Consider the following 17,650-nt stretch of genomic DNA (forward strand, 5'->3'; position numbering starts at 1 on the left):
GGGATCACATCATTGGGAGAATGATGTGATGGACAAGACCCAATCCTAAGCATAGCAAAAGATCGTGTAGTTCGTTTTGCTAGAGCTTTTCCAATGTCAAGTATCTCTTCCTTAGACCATGAGATCGTGTAACTCCCGGATACCGTAGGAGTGCTTTGGGTGTACCAAACGTCACAACGTAACTGGGTGACTATAAAGGTGCACTACAGGTATCTCCGAAAGTGTCTGTTGGGTTGACACGGATCGAGACAGGGATTTGTCACTCCGTATTACGGAGAGGTATCACTGGGCCCACTCGGTAGTGCATCATCATAATGAGCTCAAAGTGACCAAGTGTCTGGTCACGGGATCATGCATTGCGGTACGAGTAAAGTGACTTGCCGGTAACGAGACTGAACGAGGTATTGGGATAACGACGATCGAGTCTCGGGCAAGTAACATACCGTCTGACAAAGGGAATAGGATACGGGGTTGTTTGAATCCTCGACATCGTGGTTCATTCGATGAGATCGTCGAGGAGCATTTGGGAGCCAACATGGGTATCCAGATCCCGCTGTTGGTTATTGACTGGAGAGCCATCTCGGTCATGTCTGCATGTCTCCCGAACCCGTAGGGTCTACACACTTAAGGTTCGGTGACGCTAGGGTTATAAGGAAGACTTGTATGTGATTACCGAATGTTGTTCGGAGTCCCGGATGAGATCCCGAACGTCACGAGGAGTTCCGAAAGGGTCCAGAGGTGAAGATTTATATATGGGAAGTTGTCATACGGACACCGGAAAGTTTCAGGGGCATATCGGTATTGTACCGGGGCCACCGGAAAGGTTCCGGGGGTCCACCGGGAGGGGCCACCCCTCCCGGGGGGCCACATGGGCCGGGTGGGGCAGGAGCCAGCCCCTGGAGGGCTGGGCGCCCCCCCCTTTGGGCCCATGCGCCTAGGGTTGGGGGGGGAACCCTAGTGGGGGCGCACCCCCCTTGCTTGGGGGGCAAGCCCCCCTCCCTGGCCGCCGCCCCCCCTCTAGATCTCATCTAGAGGGGGCCGGCCCCCTTCCCCCTTCCCCTATAAATATAGGGGTGAGGGGAGGGCTGAAAAGCTGATCCAAGGCGCAGCCCCTCCCCTCCCCAACACCTCTCCTCCTCCGTCGAGTGCTTGGCGAAGCCCTGTCGGAGTACTGCCTCTCCACCATCATCACGCCGTCGTGCTGCTGCTGGAGCCTTCTTCCTCAACCTCTCCTTCCCCCTTGCTGGATCAAGAAGGAGGAGATGTCGCCCGTACCGTACGTGTGTTGAACGCGGAGGTGCTGTCCGTTCAGCACTTGGTCATCGGTGATCTGAATCACGACGAGTACGACTCCATCATCACCGTTCCCTCGAACGCTTCCGTACGCGATCTACAAGTGGTATGTGGATGCAAACTCTCTCCCATGACTCGTTGCTTAGATGAACTCATAGATGGATCTTGGTGAAACCGTAGGAAAAATTTTAATTTTCTGCAACGTTCCCCAACAGTGGCATCATGAGCTAGGTCTATGTGTAGTTCTCTATTGCACGAGTAGAACACAATTTTGTTGTGGGCGTAGATCTTGTCAACTTGCTTGCCGCTACTAGTCTTTTCTTGCTTCAGCGGTATTGTGGGATGAAGCGGCCCGGACCGACCTTACACGTACGCTTACGTGAGACAGGTTCCACCGACTGACATGCACTAGTTGCATAAGGTGGCTAGCGGGTGTCTGTCTCTCCTACTTTAGTTGGAGCTGATTAGATGAAAAGGATCCTTATAAAGGGTAAATAGAAGTTGACAAAATCAGGTTGTGGTTATTCGTAGGTAAGAAAACGTTCTTGCTAGAACCCAATTGCAGCCACGTAAAAGATGCAACAACAATTAGAGGACGTCTAACTTGTTTTTGCAGCAATTGTCATGTGATGTGATATGGCCAGAAGTTGTGATGAATGATGAATGATATATTGTGATGTATGAGATCATGTTCATGTAATAGGAATCACGACTTGCATGTCGATGAGTATGACAACCGGCAGGAGCCATAGGAGTTGTCTTTATTTTTGTATGACCTGCGTGTCATTGAAGAACGCCATGTAAATTACTTTACTTTATTGCTAAACGCGTTAGCCATAGAAGTAGAAGTAGTCATTGGCGTGACAACTTCATGAAGACACGATGATGGAGATCATGATGATGGAGATCATGGTGTCATGCCGGTGACGAAGATGATCATGGAGCCCCGAAGATGGAGATCGAAGGAGCTATATGATATTGGCCATATCATGTCACTACTTTATATAATTGCATGTGATGTTTATTATGTTTTATGCATCTTGTTTACTTAGAACGATGGTAGTAAATAAGATGATCCCTTATAACAATTTCAAGAAAGTGTTCCCCCTAACTGTGCGCCATTGCTAAAGTTCGTCGTTTCGAAGCACCACGTGATGATCGGGTGTGATAGATCCTTACATTCACATACAACGGGTGTAAGACAGTTTTACACGAGCAGAAACACTTAGGGTTAACTTGACGAGCCTAGCATGTACAGACATGGCCTTGGAACACAAGAGACCGAAAGGTCGAACATGAGTCGTATGGAAGATACGATCAACATGGAGATGTTCACCGATGATGACTAGTCCGTCTCACGTGATGATCGGACACGGCCTAGTCGACTCGGATCGTGTAACACTTAGATGACTAGAGGGATGTCTAATCTGAGTGGGAGTTCATTAAATAATTTGATTAGATGAACTTAATTATCATGAACTTAGTCTAAAACCTTTGCAAAATATGTCTTGTAGATCAAATGGCCAACGCTCATGTCAACATGAACTTCAACGCGTTCCTAGAGAAAACCAAGCTGAAAGATGATGGCAGCAACTATTCGGACTGGGTCCGGAACCTGAGGATTATCCTCATAGCAGCCAAGAAAGATTATGTCCTAGATGCACCGCTAGGTCAAGCACCCATCCCAGAGAACCAAGATGTTATGAACACTTGGCAGTCACGTGCTGATGATTACTCCCTCGTTCAGTGCGGCATGCTTTACAGCTTAGAACCGGGGCTCCAAATGCGTTTTGAGAAGCACGGAGCATATGAGATGTTCGAGGAGCTGAAAATGGTTTTCCAAGCTCATGCCCGGGTCGAGAGATATGAAGTCTCCGACAAGTTCTATAGTTGTAAGATGGAGGAAAACAGTTCTGTCAGTGAGCACTTACTCAAAATGTCTGGGTTGCACAACCGCCTGTCCCAGTTGGAGATCAACCTCCCGGAAGAGGCGGTCATTGACAGAATCCTTCAGTCGCTCCCACCGAGCTACAAGAGCTTTGTGTTGAACTACAATATGCAGGGGATGGTGAAGACCATTCCTGAAGTATTTTCAATGCTGAAGTCAGCAGAGGTTGAAATCAAGAAAGAGCATCAAGTGTTGATGGTCAATAAGACCACTAAGTTCAAGAAGGGCAAGGGTAAGAAGAACTTCAAGAAGGACGGCAAAGATGTTGCCGCGCCTGGTAAGCCAATTGCCGGGAAGAAGTCAAAGAATGGACCCAAGCCTGAGACTGAGTGCTTTTATTGCAAGGGGAAGGGTCATGAAAGCGGAACTGCCCCAAGTACTTAGCGGACAAGAAGGCCGGCAACACTAAAGGTATATATGATATACATGTAATTGATGTGTACCTTACCAGTACTTGTAGTAACTCCTGGGTATTTGATACCTGTGCCGTTGCCCACATTTGTAAATCACAGCAGGAGCTGCGGAATAAGCGGAGACTGGCGAAGGACGAGGTGACGATGCGCGTCGGGAATGGTTCCAAGGTCGATGTGATCACCGTTGGCACGCTACCTCTACATTTACCTACGGGATTAGTTTTAAACCTCAATAATTGTTATTTAGTGCCAAGTTTGAGCATGAACATTGTATCTGGATCTCGTTTGATGCGAGATGGCTACTCATTTAAATCCGAGAATAATGGTTGTTCTATTTATATGAGAGATATGTTTTATGGTCATGCCCCGATGGTCAATGGTTTATTCTTAATGAATCTCGAACGCAATGTTACTTCATAGTGTGAATACCAAAAGATGTAAAGTTGATAACGATAGTCCCACATACTTGTGGCACTGCCGCCTTGGTCACATTGGTGTCAAGCGCATGAAGAAGCTCCATGCTGATGGACTTTTAGAGTCTCTCGATTATGAATCATTTGACACATGCGAACCATGCCTCTTGGGCAAAATGACCAAGACTCCGTTCTCCGGGACAATGGAGCGAGCAACCAACTTATTGGAAATCATACATACCGATGTGTGCGGTCCAATGAGCGTTGAGGCTCGCGGAGGATATCGTTATGTTCTCACTCTCACTGATGACTTGAGTAGATATGGGTATGTCTACTTGATGAAACACAAGTCTGAGACCTTTGAAAAGTTCAAGGAATTTCAGAATGAAGTAGAGAATCAACGTGACCGAAAGATAAAGTTCTTACGATCAGATCGTGGAGGAGAATACTTAAGTCACGAATTTGGTGCACACTTAAGAAAATGTGGAATCGTTTCACAACTCACGCCTCCTGGAACACCTCAGCAAAACGGTGTGTCCGAACGTCGTAATCGCACTCTATTGGATATGGTGCAATCTATGATGTCTCTTACCGATTTACCGCTATCATTTTGGGGATACGCTCTAGAGACAGCTACATTCACTTTAAATAGGGCACCGTCTAAATCCTTTGAGACGACACCGTATGAATTATGGTTTGGGAAGAAACCTAAGCTGTCGTTTCTAAAAGTTTGGGGATGCGATGCTTATGTCAAGAAATTACAACCTGAAAAGCTCGAACCCAAGTCGGAAAAATGCTTCTTCATAGGATACCCCAAGGAAACCATTGGGTATACCTTCTACTTAAGATCTGAGGGCAAGATCTTTGTGGCCAAGAACGGATCCTTTCTGGAAAAAGAGTTTCTCTCGAAAGGAGTAAGTGGGAGGAAAGTAGAACTCGATGAAGTACTACCTCTTGAACCAGAAAGTAGTGCAGGTCAGGAAAATGTTCCTGTGGTGCCTACACCGACTGGAGAGGAAATTAATGATGATGATCAAGGTACTTCGGATCAAGTTGCTACTGAACTTCGTAGGTCCACAAGGACACGTTCCACACCAAAGTGGTATGGCAACCCTGTCCTGGAAATCATGTTGTTGGACAACGGTGAACCTTCGAGCTATGAAGAAGCGATGGCGGGCCCAGATTCCAAACAAATGGCTTGAAGCCATGCAATCCGAGATAGAATCCATGTATGAAAACAAAGTATGGACTTTGACTGACTTGCCCGATGATCGGCGAGCGATAGAAAACAAATGGATCTTTAAGAAGAAGACGGACGCGGATGGTAATGTCACCATCTATAAAGCTCGACTTGTCGCTAAGGGTTATCGGCAAGTTCAAGGGATTGACTACGATGAGACTTTCTCTCCCGTAGCGAAGCTCAAGTCCATCCGAATCATGTTAGCAATTGCCGCATACTATGATTATGAGATATGGCAGATGGACGTCAAAACGGCATTCCTTAACGGTTATCTTAAGGAAGAGCTGTATATGATGCAGCCAGAAGGTTTTGTCGATCCTAAGAATGCTAACAAAGTATGCAAGCTCCAGCGATCCATTTATGGGCTGGTGCAAGCATCTCGGAGTTGGAACATTCGCTTTGATGAGATGATCAAAGAGTTTGGGTTTATGCAGACTTATGGAGAAGCCTGCGTTTACAAGAAAGTGATTGGGAGCTCTGTAGCATTTCTCATATTGTATGTAGATGACATACTTTTGATGGGAAATGATATAGAATTCTTGGACAGCATTAAGGCCTACTTGAATAAGTGTTTTTCAATGAAGGACCTTGGAGAAGCTGCTTACATATTAGGCATCAAGATCTATAGGGACAGATCGAGACGCCTCATAGGTCTTTCACAAAGCACATACCTTGATAAGATTTTGAAGAAGTTCAAAATGGATCAGTCCAAGAAAGGGTTCTTGCCTGTATTGCAAGGTGTGAGATTGAGCTCGGCTCAATGCCCGACCACGGCAAAAGATAAGGAAGAGATGAGTGTCATCCCCTATGCCTCAGCCATAGGATCTATTATGTATGCCATGCTGTGTACCAGGCCTGATGTAAACCTTGCCGTAAGTTTGGTAGGAAGGTACCAAAGTAATCCCGGCAAGGAACACTGGACAGCGGTCAAGAATATCCTGAAGTACCTGAAAAGGACAAATGACATGTTTCTCGTTTATGGAGGTGACGAAGAGCTCGTCGTAAAGGGTTACATCGATGCTAGCTTTGACACAGATCTGGATGACTCTAAGTCACAAACCGAATACATGTTTATGTTGAATGGTGGAGCAGTAAGCTGGTGCAGCTGCAAGCAGAGCGTCGTGGCGGGATCTACATGTGAAGCGGAGTACATGGCAGCCTCGGAGGCAGCGCATGAAGCAATATGGATGAAGGAGTTCATCACCGACCTAGGAGTCATACCCAATGCGTCGGGGCCGATCAAACTCTTTTGTGACAACACTGGAGCTATTGCCCTTGCCAAGGAGCCCAGGTTTCACAAGAAGACCAGGCACATCAAGCATCGTTTCAACTCCATCCGTGAAAATGTTCAAGATGGAGACATAGATATTTGCAAAGTACATACGGATCTGAATGTCGCAGATCCGTTGACTAAACCTCTTTCGCGAGCAAAACATGATCAACACCAGAACTCTATGGGTGTTCCATTCATCACAATGTAACTAGATTATTGACTCTAGTGCAAGTGGGAGACTGTTGGAAATATGCCCTAGAGGCAACAATAAAAGGATTATTATTATATTTCCTTGTTCATGATAATTGTCTTTTATTCATGCTATAACTGTATTATCCGGAAATCGTAATACACGTGTGAATACATAGACCACAATACGTCGCTAGTAAGCCTCTAGTTGACTAGCGCTCGTTGGTCAACAGATAGTCATGGTTTCCTGACTATGGACATTAGATGTCGTTGACAACGGGATCACATCATTGGGAGAATGATGTGATGGACAAGACCCAATCCTAAGCATAGCACAAGATCGTGTAGTTCGTTTTGCTAGAGCTTTTCCAATGTCAAGTATCTCTTCCTTAGACCATGAGATCGTGTAACTCCCGGATACCGTAGGAGTGCTTTGGGTGTACCAAATGTCACAACGTAACTGGGTGACTATAAAGGTGCACTACAGGTATCTCCGAAAGTGTCTGTTGGGTTGACACGGATCGAGACAGGGATTTGTCACTCCGTATTACAGAGAGGTATCACTGGGCCCACTCGGTAGTGCATCATCATAATGAGCTCAAAGTGACCAAGTGTCTGGTCACGGGATCATGCATTGCAGTACGAGTAAAGTGACTTGCCGGTAATGAGGCTGAACGAGGTATTGGGATACCGACGATCGAGTCTCGGGCAAGTAACATACCGTCTGACAAAGGGAATAGGATACGGGGTTGTTTGAATCCTCGACATCGTGGTTCATCCGATGAGATCATCAAGGAGCATGTGGGAGCCAACATGGGTATCTAGATCCCGCTGTTGGTTATTTACCGGAGAGTCATCTCGGTCATGCCTGCATGTCTCCCAAACCCGTAGGGTCTACACACTTAAGGTTCGGTGACGCTAGGGTTATAAGGAAGACTTGTATGTTATTACCGAATGTTGTTCGAAGTCCCGGATGAGATCCCGGACGTCACGAGGATTTCCGAAAGGGTCCGGAGGTGAAGATTTATATATGGGAAGTTGTCATACGGACACCGGAAAGTTTCAGGGGCATATCGGTATTGTACCGGGGCCACCGGAAGGGTTCCGGGGGTCCACCGGGAGGGGCCACCCCTCCCGGGGGGCCACATGGGCCGCGTGGGGCAGGAGCCAGCCCCTGGAGGGCTGGGCGCCCCCCCTTTGGGCCCATGCACCTAGGGTTGGGAGGGGAACCCTAGTGGGGGCGCACCCCCCTTGCTTGGGGGGCAAGCCCCCCTCCCTGGCTGCTGCCCCCCCCTCTAGATCTCATCTAGACGGGGCTGGCCCCCTTCCCCCTTCCCCTATAAATAGAGGGGTGAGGGGAGGGCTGAAAAGCTGATCCAAGGCGCAGCCCCTCCCCTCACCAACACCTCTCCTCCTCCGTCGAGTGCTTGGCGAAGCCCTGTCGGAGTACTGCCTCTCCACCATCATCACGCCGTCGTGCTGCTGCTGGAGCCTTCTTCCTCAACCTCTCCTTCCCCCTTGCTGGATCAAGAAGGAGGAGACGTCGCCCGTACCGTACGTGTGTTGAACGCGGAGGTGCTGTCCGTTCAGCACTTGGTCATCGGTGATCTGAATCACGACGAATACGACTCCATCATCACCGTTCCCTCGAACGCTTCCGTACGCGATCTACAAGTGGTATGTAGATGCAAACTCTCTCCCATGACTCGTTGCTTAGATGAACTCATAGATGGATCTTGGTGGAACCGTAGGAAAATTTTTAATTTTCTGCAACGTTCCCCAACATATGGTTATGGTTAGGGTTAGGGTTATGATTAGGGTTAGGGTTGTTGGTTGATATATATATTAGGGTTTCTATTCCGTGTTAATCCTTGGATTAGTACTCATGAAAGCAATGTTACCTTGTGTTTCTTGGAATGCTTATAGGGATGGGAAGAACATGTGTGTTTGTTCATCATGGGCACAAAGACGCCTTTTTGAAAGGCAATATAGAACCGGACCTGGATGAGCTTGACATGGTGTTTTATAGTAGTCCTAGCTATGCGGAGCTCTTGCAACAAGTTAGGAAAGATTTGAATTGGATGGACCCTAGTGATATCATAGAGTTGGAGGGAAGGCATAATGTTGGTTTCGGAATGCACATCCGTTGGAAGACAATGCATGTCAACTCGGAGCAACGTTGGGTTGCATACAAGGAGACGGTGACCGAATCACTAGACAAGGCTCTTGAGTTATTTGCAACGAAGAAGGTTGATTCAAGTTTGCATTTGGACTTGAACCGGAACCCCTCCCCTTTGGTTGCTAGTAGCCCCCCACCCTTGAAGCGAGATGAAATTGTTGAACCTCTTTTGACCCAAGAAGTGAGGCCAATATTGAGCCCTTTTACAAACAACCAAGATGAAGCTTTGCAAGAGGACAATGATGAGTATGCGGATGATGACAATGAAGTTGATCTCCATGACAACAATGTGGGTGATCTCGACAAATATCATTTGCAAGAGACAATGGACCATTCCATCCCTTTTTCCCGTGCATATGCATCGGACTCGGATGACGATGGTCCCGATGAACAAGTTGATGCGGAGGGGTTCACAGTGAAGGATGCCGAAGCTTTCGAGAAGGTATTTGGTCGGGATCATCGGACTACATTGTTCAAGGATGTTAGTCTCGCGGATGAAGCCGTGGTAGATGGTGGCCAATGTGTACCTCTTGGGGTTAGGCCAAGCTCTCACCGTGATTTGGGAGACGACAAGAACCGGATTGCTAAAGGTTCTAAGTTCGACACCTTGTTGGAATTGAAAATGTGGCTCGACAACTACTCGGTTACGCATTATCGTCCACACAAGGTGGTGCACTCGGACGTCAATGTGCGCTACACGGTTGCATGTGCATGTGAAGATGAAATATGTCCATGGATTGTGCGTGCAAGACCATGGAAAGGAGGTCCAAGTTGGCATGTAGTGAGTTGTGTGCCAACTCACATGTGCCAAGGCAAGAGGGTGGATGGCAAGATCGTGTCTCAAGACCACAAACAACTCACGTCCGAGTTCATCACTTACAGGTTCTCCAACTCAATATCCACACTTCCAACAATGAGCGTCCAACATGTCATTGACCTTGTGAAAGCCATCTTTCATTACAAGGTGAAGTACGGCAAGGCATGGAAGGCGAAGCAAGCCGCATTTAAGATGTTGTATGGTACATGGGAGGAAGCATACAACCGAATCCCTAGGTTGTTGTTAGCCATGGCCGCAACAAACCCGGGCATGGTTCATGTGGTCGAGCCTCATGGGCACCAAACAACGGTTCATGAAGGAAGGAAAGTCAGAATATTTGGCCGTGCTTTTTGGGCGTTCGAGCAATGTGTGAGGGCTTTCGAACATTGTAGACCAGTCATCGCAATTGATGGCACGTTCTTGACCGGACAATACAAGGGCACCTTGTTGGTTGCGATAGCAAGTGATGCCAATAACCGGGTGTTGCCATTGGCATTTGCTTTGGTTGAGGTGGAAAACAATGACAACTGGGAGTGGTTTCTGCATCTTTTGAGGACGAAGGTGTTACCCGCTCAAAGGGAAATTTGTGTCATATCGGATCGGCATCCAGGAATTCTTAACGCGGTGGAGATTGACATTCCCGGGCATGCTCCGTTGCATCATCGATGGTGCATGAGGCACTTTTGTTCGAACTTCTATAGGGCATGTGGCCTTAAGGAGTTGGCCGACGATCTTCAAGATTGTTGTCTCGCTTTCTCCGATAGGCGCTTCGCCACTTTGTACAACAAATTGCTCGCACACAAAAAGCTTGATCCCGGGGGTCAAGACTTTCTCAATAGGCACATTCAATATCGGAACAAGTGGGCACGTGCTTTTGATGAAGATGGCCGGAGATACGGTCAAATGACAAGCAATATGGCCGAATGCTTCAATAGGGTGCTCAAAGGTGCCACCCAAAGTTGATGAATGGTTGGTATTTCAATCACGGAAGGCGGAGTCAGAAGAAGCTATATTGTATGACAACAAAGAGTGGAAGTACGAAGTGAAAGAGCCAGGAGGAACCACAAATGATGGCCGGCAACATGGAGGTCGGGCTTTCAAGGTGTCGTTAACACAATGTGATTGCACCTGCGGGAGGCCATTGTTGCTTCATCTCCAATGCTCACACTTGTATACCGCCGGTCGCGTTAGGAATGTGGTCATCAATCACCCACGCACCATGAGGGAGTCGGAGTTCTCAATTATGACGGTCAAGAAAACATGGGCTCCCCGCTTTCACCCGTACTTTGACCAATCACAATGGCCGGAGTATCATGGAGTTCAACTATGGCCGGATCCGGAGTTGAAGGTTGTTAAACGGGGTAGACGTCAGACAAAGCGTCTTAGAGGCGAAATGGACGGATGGGGCCATGGTGGCCGCCGCGAAGCGGGCAACGACCAATTCCAAGAGCCTCGTGAGAGCTCCCGTTGTGGGGAGTGCAAAGGTCAGGGCCACAACAAAAGAAAATGTACGAAACCAAGGAAAAGGTCCAAGAAAAATGATGCAAGCACAAGCCAACAAGGAAGTACACAAGGGAGCCAACCAAGTGGTAGCCAACAAGTGCCAAGCCAACCAAGAGGTAGCCAACAAGTGCGAAGGCAACCACGCGGTAGCCAACAAGTGCCAAGGCAACCAAGTGGTAGCCAACAAGTGCCAAGGCAACCAAGTGGTAGTCAACAAGTGCCAAGCCAACCAAGTGGTAGCCAACCTAGTGGTAGCCAACAAGTGCCAAGGCAACCAAGTGGTAGCCAACAAGTGCCAAGCCAACCAAGTGTTAGCCAAAGAGGATCTAGGCAACAAAGAGGTCGGCAACTAGGACTTACAAGAGGCCGTGGTGGTGGTAGAGCTCGTGGTGGTGGTCTAGGTCGTGGTGGTGGTAGAGCTCGTGGAGGTGGTAATGGCCGTGGTGATGGTCTAGGCCTTGGTGATGGTCTTGGCCTTGGTGGTGGACTTGGCCGCAGTGATGGACAAGGGCAAGTTTGTTATAGAGGAATGTTTGGATACCTAGATGGATCATTTCCATATGTTCCTCACTAACTATAATGTATCATATGTTCTTGTTTTTCACATGTTCTTCTTTTTCATATGTTCTTCCATTTGTTCTTATTGTCCCTACTAACCATTATGTTTCACTCATTGTAGGTATGGCGGCTTCCCAACCCAACAAACCAACGATGAAGGAGGATGGCGAAGATGAGATGGCGGGATGGTGGGAGAAGGCTGCCAAGAAGCTTAGAGAGGAGGATGCAGCCAAGCTAAAGAAGAAGAAGGAAGAGGAGCTTGAGACGGAGAGGAAGAGAAGAGAGAGAGCGTCAAATGTGATGCGCGCTAGGGAGGAAGTGTTGGTGAGGAAATGTGAGGAGGTACAGAAGAAGCGTCTAAAGGATTTTCAAGAAAAAACCATGAAGCTTTGGGCAATTGCAGCTGAAAAAGAAGAGAGGGAGAATCAGATATTCATGGAGAGGGTGGTTAAGGAGGCTCACCTCATAAGAAAAAGGGAGGAGGAAGAGGAGGAAGAGAGGAAGAAGAAGAAGGGAAAGGGGCCTTGCTCTACGCAATAGAGCTACTGTGTGTCATGAACTATGTCTCCTCCTCGATGTGGTTGTGAACTACTATGTGTCGTGAACCATTATGTCTCCTCCTCGATTTGGTTGTAAGAACTACTATGTGTCGTGACCTACTATGTCTCCTCCTCGATTTGGTTGTAAGAACTACTATGTGTCGTGAAGTACTATGTGTTATGAACTACTATGTGTCTGCATATGTTCTCTTCATAGTTGTTTGCTTGCTATGTATCAATCCTACTTCACATCATCTTACTATGTTTGCATATGCTAAAAAAATCACTAAGTCCAAGTGCAACGCCTAAGAGGTAGGCGCTGCACTATGGAGTGTGGCGCCTCCCAGCTAGGCGCCACACAGGTCTATAGCTATCCAGAGAGCAACAGAAGGTTGGACAAGTTACAGACCTATGTGGCGCCTAGCTGGGAGGCGCCACACTCCATAGTGCCACTATGGAGTGTGGCGCCTCCCAGCTAGGCGCCACACAGGTCTATAACTTGTCCAACCTTCTGTTGCTCTTTGTTGCTCCAGTTTTTTTGTCCCTCTAACTAGGTCATTTCAAGTCACAGATATTTGCATCACAGAATAAGCACTAATTTAACTATTACTATGAGCTAATACATACAAACAATTCCCACCACGACATTACTGAGAGCTTCAAGTTGAACATTACCACCAACATAGAGTTTTACACATAGAGTTCAACACATAGAGTGACAATCACGACAAGTTCGACATTACCACCAACATAGAGTTCAACATAGAGCTACCACCAACATAGAGTGAACATTACTAAAAGAGGACGACGACTAGTTCCTTGAGCGCTTGCTGGCTCCTCCCCCCCTCTTGACACTTATCTTCTTCACCTTCCTAGGAAGAGGAACCCGCTCCGGCTCCGGCTCCGGCTCCGGTACCTCCACGTCATCCACTTCGTCATCCAAATAGTCATCCAAAGCAGCCATCCGCGAGGTGCCGACCGTCCTTTTGCCTCTTTGGGTGAAGTCCTCAGGTGTGTATTTGTTGATTCCCTTCCTAGGCTTTAACTCGTATGCAGACCGAACCTTGTAGGTCCCAAAGGTCATATCATCAGGAACCTATGCATCAACAAAAGATATGGAAAGACCGTGTGTGAGGATACGGTTAGCAATGAATCAACAATTGGATATATATCCTCATGCCATACCTCTTGGGTGACCACACCCACATCCTCATCCTCCAAAGGATCAGCATTGCCAGAAGTTGGATCTGATGGTGTCGCCGACCTAGAACGTTCTGGTGATACATACTCGGGGTCACGACAACCGAAAAGGTTTGATAGCCGCCTTAACTTTTGGCCCTGGCGCTGCAACATGAACAAGTGAATGAGACATCGAACGTAGCAACACATGTTAAGTGCTAGTTTGAAGGAGATGTGAACCTTAATGAATGCTCGAAGTGCACCTTCCCCATCGCTTTTGCCAGCCGGGGTTGTTTCCAGAATAGTGTCGGTCTCATCAGCTGCTTTCTTGATCTGGGCACGCTATGAACAGAAACGGTATTAACGTGTTAGGCAAGTGAATATGTGAATAGTGTGAATGGAAAAGCAAAAAGGGCAAATACCACAAAGTTCATCATTGGAGCTGAAGGGATCACTGAGTTGCCTTTCCTGACTAATGCGTTGTACTGGTGTTGGGCTACCTCATCAAAAACGGTGGGTTCTTCCAAAATCTCCTCACCATACGCCGGCTTGCATACCTCCACACGGGTGCTTGCAAGAAACCATGTGAGATAGTTGTTGAACGCGATCGGGCAGTGCTCATGAAGCTGGGCTCATTTTCCAGCCCTAGCTTGCTCCACAGCAAGCGTGAACTGTATGACATACTTGCTGTGATGCTTGGCCCAATCCTTGATCTTCCGCTGCTTTTTCCTATCCAACCTGCAAGTTAGAAACAGAATATTAGCATCACCGAAACCACTGAGAAGCCGCTAAGTGCTCGAGGTTGATTATATCTTACGCGTGTAGCAATATGTCCGTGTCCTCCCACTCTGGCGGGTGTGGCTGGAACAAACCAAACTAGCGGAACACCCGATGTGGCAGGTGAAGCTCAACCGCCCAGTTGCATATGAGTGGACACCGCATATGCCAGAGATCCCTATCCCTAATGCACATCAAATTCAGCCTGAACTCTATAGGGTTCCCAAAGCTATCTCCTTTTCCATACGGTTCCCATTCAACCTACAAAATGGGATAGAATGCAAAATTGATATCGAGTTATGATAGAAGCATCATAATCACTTATGCAATGTCGATTCACCTACTTAGGCGTGATCGCGTCCATCTCGCTCCTGTAGAGCTTGTACATGACCGAGAGATCATCCGTCATCTCATTTAACACATCCCACTTGTAAGCCCAAGTGGGGAGTCGTAGTGGGTCGCCTTTGTCGTCCCAATCCTCGTACTTCACGGTCTTCGGTCGTCCAACCGGCAAACGCTCCCAGCTCCATATGGAAAGTGCGAGCAAACAACCACCAATATCTCCAGATAGCCTACAACAGGCTTCATCCAACTGCACATAAAAAAGAACATGGTTGAATTAACAGCAAGATTGGATTCATAATGTACCAATGAAGTGAAACAGAAACAACTTCATACCTGTCTATACAAGTAAGCCAGTGTCGTCGAACCCCAACTCCATTTGCTATCGAAGACGGTCAACGCCTTGAGCCACATCCATGGAGCATTCTTGCCTGTGCCATCAGCAAACATAGTCCTGGATATCACGTACCACATGTAGACACGAGCATATGTCTTGACCGTGTCCTCATCAGCATCCTCAGGGCAAGTACTAAAGTTCGATACAATCCACGTGAAACTAGCACCGGCTGCGACTCTAACCTTCTTCTTGCCTTCTACTTCTGGTTCCCGAGGCTCCGGAGGAACCATACCGATAAGGGCAAACATCTGCTCGCGCCACCCATCAGAATCGGTGCTCATACATAGAGGATTCCCATCGATAGGAAGACCAGTGATCATAGCTATATCCTGGAGTGTCACGGTCATCTCCCCGGGCCGAAGATGGAAAATATGGAAAGTGTGTGTCTCCGGCCTCCAATGATCAATAAGCGCGGTGAGTGCTGGAGCATTGTTGGGTGGCGTCGACCGGCTGACCAACTGAATGAAAGGGAGAAGTCCTGTCTCCCTAACATACGGTGTGTACCGCTCATCATAGCGCATCCACCCAAGGTTGACCCCGTGAGCCCGAAGCTTCAGAGGTGCAAGCTCCTACGAGCAAACAAACAAATCATTACATATGGGGGGTATGTGTTTGAAAAAAACACGAAACTCATAACACTGGTAACTTTCATTATTACCCGCTGCTCCACCGACATAGTGTATGACCGGTGTTGTTTGTCCCAGTGATTATCGAGAAGCCAAACCATCCCAACAATTTGAAAGAAAGCTTTCTTGTCAACACAATTATCTTTTGAATATAAATAAACTAAAGTAGGCCTACTAGATGCAAACTTACCAATCTATGTATCCAACCATACCAAATCAAACAAAACTAATAAACTATGGTTCCACAAATGACTAGGCCTACTTCATACAAATAACTTTTCCATAAACTATGCCTACTTCATACAAATAACTCTTCCATAAACTAAACTAGGGTTCCACAAATCAAACAAACAAGGGTTGTAATACATGCAAAATTCCAATACATGCAAGATTCAAATCTAATCTAATCAAACAAGGATTCTCCAAATCTTCAAAATACCATATTTTCTATGGATAGAAAGAAGGGGATCGGAAGAAAGTACCTTCTAGAATGGATTGACGAAGAAATGCACGGACCAAATCGTCGGATCTGAAGGATTTGAGAGAGGGGATTGAGAGGGGGAGAGGAGGAAGCCGCCGGCGCGCCTCTTCTGTAACTCCTGGAACGAATGGGTGGGGTGGGGTGAGGGGGAGCGGGCGGCTGGCATCTAAGTCACAGTGCAGCGCCTATGGGCCGGGCGCTGCACATTACATGTGTGGCGCCTAGCTCGGAGGCGCTGCACTGCTGGGTGCGGGCCCAGGGGCTGTCACGATGGACTGGTGTGCAACGCCTCCGAGCTGGGCGCTGCACAGTAGGGTGTGACACCGTCATGGCGGGCGCTACACAAAAGGGTCAGCCATGTGAAATAGTTTCACGAGCCATTCATTCCGTGAATTGATTTCGTCCACGGGTCAAAATTGTCAAATTTGCCCCACCCCGCAACTGCGTCGCCCAACTCGAAGCATCCCCGCTGGCCCGCACCGACTCCCACTGCGATGACCAGTAGAGGCGCCGCCGGGGACCGGAGCCGATGAAGGCGACGCCGCCGCAGAGGCGGAGGGGCCCGCGCCTGGTGCTGCTCGCGCTCGTCCTCTGCTCCTGCTCGTGCCCCTCGCCTTCATCTTCGACCGCGCCCCCACCGGTACCCGCCCCTTCCCCCTCTCCCTCTCCTCCCCCGCCCGCTCCGATTGGGGGCTCGGCGAATGCGGCGCGGATGCGCCCGCGCGCGCGCCTGCCTCCCGGTGGATCTGGGCTGGGCACCTCCGTGGTCTCTGAATTATTAACCGCCTCTTTTTTGACTGGTTTGCGATGCAGGCTACGTGACCACGGACGAGCGGCGCCGACAGGTGTGGCACTGTTTGTTTCCGCCTTCATTGCGGTTGGAGCGGGGCCGGTGAGAGATTCGTGCTGATTTTTTTTTTATTTTGTATGGATTTAGGAGGTCGTCTTTCATTCATTCGATCCCGTGGAGCCGATTGGTGGCGGTGGTGGCGGTGGCGCTGTCGATCCAGTCCCTGTCAAACGAGCGATATAGGTTGGCTGCGCTGCCATACCCCTTTTATCCATGATGTCGACTCTTTTGTAGTAGTAGTAGATTTGTATGGTTCCGTGATGGCGACCTCAATGATGTCTAGTCATCATCGTTTATGGTGCTTCTTGATTCTACTCGGAATTAAGCATATGACGCTCAGTGGAATGGCTGATCTGCAATGGCAAGCTTTTTTTGGTGTAGTGTCTCTTGTGTGTTAGCTTTGTGAAGATACCGTTCTCTTCTTATGACCCTTAGCACTAGGGGAATGTACTTGATTTTCACTTTGTTTCATGTTTATGAAGTACTGTATGAAGGATAACAAAGTATTTTGACAGCGCAGTTCAAGAATGGGCAAATTTGCATCTGCGTTACCTCACACTTTCTTTTTTCTTCTCAGGATGCACCCAGGAAGATTTCGAATGGCAGCAGTGGGGTGCCGCCGCCGCAGCATAA

At 48.0% G+C, this 17,650-nt stretch overlaps 1 long non-coding RNA gene and 1 pseudogene across 1 annotated transcript; one reads left to right on the forward strand and one right to left on the reverse strand.

Moving 5' to 3' along the window:
* Positions 1–13,176: 13,176 nt before the first annotated feature.
* On the reverse strand, positions 13,177–15,787 carry LOC119360536 (annotated as a pseudogene).
* Positions 15,788–16,601: 814 nt separating this feature from the next.
* LOC119362275 lies at positions 16,602–17,650 on the forward strand. Its single transcript, XR_005173280.1, has 4 exons — positions 16,602–16,807; positions 16,981–17,012; positions 17,105–17,200; positions 17,595–17,650. It is a non-coding gene; the product is annotated as an uncharacterized LOC119362275 (long non-coding RNA).

The sequence above is a fragment of the Triticum dicoccoides genome, chromosome 2B (genome assembly GCF_002162155.2).
Source record: "Triticum dicoccoides isolate Atlit2015 ecotype Zavitan chromosome 2B, WEW_v2.0, whole genome shotgun sequence".
Taxonomy (NCBI): Eukaryota; Viridiplantae; Streptophyta; class Magnoliopsida; order Poales; family Poaceae; genus Triticum; species Triticum dicoccoides.